This window comes from Rattus norvegicus, chromosome 1, assembly GCF_036323735.1.
Source record: "Rattus norvegicus strain BN/NHsdMcwi chromosome 1, GRCr8, whole genome shotgun sequence".
Taxonomy (NCBI): domain Eukaryota; kingdom Metazoa; phylum Chordata; class Mammalia; order Rodentia; family Muridae; genus Rattus; species Rattus norvegicus.
In genome coordinates, this window is record NC_086019.1 from 192,529,180 (window position 1) to 192,533,459 (window position 4,280).

The 4,280-nt window shown below is 48.2% G+C and overlaps 1 long non-coding RNA gene across 1 annotated transcript; it reads right to left on the reverse strand.

Moving 5' to 3' along the window:
* Positions 1-492: 492 nt before the first annotated feature.
* On the reverse strand, positions 493-3,738 carry LOC134483924 (uncharacterized). Its single transcript, XR_010061127.1, has 2 exons — positions 3,416-3,738; positions 493-862 (listed from the first exon to the last, which is right to left on the reverse strand). It is a non-coding gene; the product is annotated as an uncharacterized LOC134483924 (long non-coding RNA).
* Between the last annotated feature and the right edge of the window lie 542 nt (positions 3,739-4,280).

Below are 4,280 nucleotides of genomic sequence, written 5' to 3' on the forward strand. Positions count from 1 at the left end.
GAGTGCAGGGCAGCTGTGTTGGAGCACGCACAGACGTCAACTTTTAATGACAAACAGATGCAACGTTAGAGCGACAGTCTGAAATGCGGCAGCTCAACCATATTGATTTCCCTGCCACCTCCATCAGGATGTATTTATAGAACTTATCATGAGTCTCCATAGCATAACCAGACCGCAATCTCCTCCCCCTACTCCTCACCAGCACCTGCTGCCTGTGCCACAGCTCTCTCAAGCCCTGTCTCCCACCTACGCATTCTTCGGCTGCCCACGCCTTCCTCTGCGTGGCTGCCCACTGTAGAAGGGGCTCCTGGGAGGGAGTGGCTGGAGTAGGCGTGCCTCGCTGCCTGTGCTCATTCTCTCAGATAGCATCTCGAAGGCAAACAAATATAATTTGAAATGATCAATGTTCGGCAAAGATCTGAGACAACTGGCTGGTCTCTATGCCAGCTCGTGTTCCATTAGAAGTGTATTAAATCATTCCAGGCACTGAAATCTTTTGGGTGACATTTTCATTTAAAAATCATAGCTGGGCTCGAGCCCGCTTGTCTGTGACCTGAAGAATGAGTCAGGCCAGCTGGGACCTGTCACTGCTGGGCTGATTTAGAATCTTTCATTGTAGCTGCCTGCTGCTCATTGTCTTGGCACTGAGAAAAATCGTGGACACAAAGCTTTGCTTCTCAATTACAGCTTTTTTTTTTTGTGTGTGTGTGTGACTAGTGAGATTGTGCTGTTGACTCATTTACCTTATTGCTGAATGCCAGATTACTAGTGTGAGCGCGAGTCAACTGCTGCTGAAGTCCGGATCCCACCTCCACCAGGCAAAGCTCCTCGAGCACACATCTCTCAGGTCAAGCTGTCCCACCTGTGTAAAGGAAATTGCCTGCTGCCTGGCCCAGGACCCACTGGGCGCATCATTCCAATTTGTGTCCCTCTGTAACCCTGGCAGACCTTGAGCTTTTGATCCTCCTGCCTCAGCCTTCTACATACCTGGGATGGAAGGTCTCTCCCTTGCTAGGTCTGGCCTGACTTGGGCTCCTAGGAACAACACAGAGACTAGGCTGAGCTATCCGATGGTTTCAAAGAAAACAGTAGGCAAATCCGGAAGGTGAGTTGCTGGGATGGCCTATTAGATCCTGGGGTTTGGATCCAGGGGCTGGGGAGAATGACCCTCAGGGGATTGGTTCATTGGATTCAGGAGGTCTTGGAAGAAAGGTTGGCCTTGAACAAAGTGGTTTCTGTCACTGAGGCTAGTCCCTGAAGACGTGGTCTACAGGATGGTGAGCACTTTACTAAACATTTCTAAGCCCATTTCCTCATCCACACAGATTTTAATAAAAATTTCTAGCTCGTTGGGTGTGGTGGTACAGAACTTTAATCCCGTCACTCAAGAGGCAGGGGCAGTCGGATCTCACTGGGTTTGAGGACAGCATGGTCTGTGTATCACATTCTAGAACAGCCGGGGCTACATAGAGAGACTCTATCTCAAAACAGCAATGACAACAAAAAGTCTGTTCTTTTGGCACTGTTGACAGAGGAATGTGACAGGTCCTCAGTGTTTCTCCAGCATTCTCGACAGTGGGTAGAACCCACTTCTCGTGCGTAGGAGATCAAAGCAGCATATCATAGCTTCCACCACAAAGATCAAATGTCCACCGAGCCCATGTAAAGTAAAAAACATAGCACCTGACAGTGATTCCCCAATAAGCACTACCCATCACGACTGTTGTTTTTAATAATTATTATTTACCACACACTGTGCCGGAGGATAGGGACACAGTGGTGATCAAGATCCTGCTCCTGCTCTCAAAAACTCAGCCCATTAAGTAAATCAAACAAACAAGCATTTACAGTGTAAAGCAATTGGTAGGGTGGGACAGGATGTGGATGGTCACAGGACTAGTGTGGGGGAGGGAGCAGTGGTGGGAGGGGGTACGTGTGAAGGAGAGTGTGCCAAAGGCAATTCTGGGAAAAGCCAAGCTGCCCAGAAGATGGTGGTTGGAGCAGACAGAGGGGTTTCCTCCTTGGTGGAGGAAGCAGTGTGTGCAAGACACACAGTTCAGCAGGGTCAGCTTAAGTGTGTACCAGGGAAAGCGAGGAAGACTCCTTTGTGCACCAGACCAAGGAGAGTGGACTTGGTGGGTGCATGAAAAGGCCTCTCTGGTTGCCTTATGGGGAAGAGGTTTAGAGACAAGCTCAAAGGCTGGGAACCCATTAGGAGGCTGTGCAAGGATCAGACGAGAGGGTAGGATGGCCTGGACAGGTTGGTGGGACTGAACAAAGACAAGAGTCACAGAGTCAAACCATACTTAGGAAGATACAAAAGGATGGTAGGAATGAAGGGGCAACTCAAGGACAAAGAGGGGGTGCTAGAGAGATGATTTAAGAGCATTTGCTACTCTTACAGAGGACCAGGAAGTTCCTACAAGGAAGCTCTAAATATCTTAACTACAGTTTCAGGGCATCCAATACGCTCGTCAAACCTCTGCAGGCATTGCACACACATAGTGTACATACATACAAGCAGTCTCACACATGTCAAATAATTCTTTCTTTTAAAAAAAAAAGGACATAGTTGTGCACATAGGTGTGCATGGTTGTGCACACCTTTAATCTTGGTACTTGGGAGGCAGAAATATATAGATAGATGGTATCTTTAAAAAGTAAAATAAAATCACAGCTGGGCAGTGGTGGCACACCCCCTTGATCCCAGTACTTGGGAGGCAGAGAGAGGTGGATCTCTGTGAGTTCAAGGTCAGCCTGGTCTACATAGCTAGCTAGTTCTAGAACAGCTAGAGCTACACAAAGAAACCTTGTCTTGAAAAACAAACAAAATTTTTTTGTTTCACTTTGTATTCAGTCTTCAAAAAATATCAATATTTCTTTATTGAAGATGGACTCTGGACCTGGACCTAGCCGTGTGCTGGGTGGGTTCAGGTATAAAGAAGCAAAAGACAGACGCTGGTCAGTGAATGAATCTAAGAGTCCAGACCTTTCAATGTGACTATCAAATGATAAGCCCACATTCGGGCTTACACAGATGTGTTTGGTGACGCCAGTCAGTCCCTGAAGGCTAGCTATGTTAATATTTATACCGAAGCTTTGAGACTTTAGAGTCAGTAAGAAGGTCTTTGGAAGTTTAAAAAAAAAAAAATCAGCTCTTTGACGATGTCTGGCAGAGTATTTGCTACAGAATAAAAATCTGAGGGGACGAGGCCAGAGATGGTATCTTTGAAGGTCCCAGGATATTCTCTGAATCTGCGTTGGGAAATTGGGCTCAGTATTAGTTCCAGGAGGTTCTGAAGTGAGGGAATGAGTTTGCACGCTAAGAACCTGAGCTGGATCCCCCGAACATTCTCTCTCTGGAGGGCACTGGGAACCAGATGGGTAATGGGATTAGAAGTCGATTGTCACTTACACAAACAAAATTGCAGGGTGTGGTGTGATCCTTATTTTCCAAATCAGAGTCCACCTTTATCATTAAAAACAAAACCAAACAAACCCCAGGGATTATAAATTTTAAGGCTAGTCACTATGCGAATGTGTCTATATCATAGAGTAAGCCAAGAGCACAAAGCTGTCCTATCAGTCCTTAGTTCTTCAGTTTCCCAAAGCAGGCAGGTGAGTTTCCACAGTACTTTCTTTTTGTTGTGACGTCAGATCAGCATTCCAGAACTCCTAGGGAGAAGTCCTAAGGCCCTTGAGAAAAAGTTATTAAAAACGTCACTGCAGGACGCCAGCGTCACTGAATATTAGCGTACTTGGGAGTGGGGAAGATCTAGACTTTCCGAGTTTAAAGATGATTTAGTCCTTACGCAGAGGTGGGGCCCTAGGCGTCAGCCCTTGGACTGCCAGCCCCGGGACACCCCACGCGGCAACGAATAAGTGTTGAGGAGTCCAGAGACCGAAACTAGCCAAGGATCACAAGGACACCGGTGCGCGTCCACCGGGCGCGAGGCGCACAGGCCCCGGGACGCACTCAGGACAGGGGTAGGGAGGGACAGCCAGAGAAGACTAGAAGGAGGGACGGGTGACAAATCCCCGCCTCCAATCCCTCCCACGGTCCCGCCCCGCCGCGATTATAGCCGATGACTCAGGGCGGAGTTCCGCATCCAACCCACGGCGGCCGCCAAGTTCTCTGGATGGGACCAGAAGTTTCTAGCCGGCCAGTTGCTGCCTTCTCTTTATCTCCTCCTTCCCCTTTGGCAGCTAGGAGGCTATTTCCAGACACTTCCACCCCTCTTCGGCCACGTCACCCAGTCCTTTAATTCATAAAGGTGCCC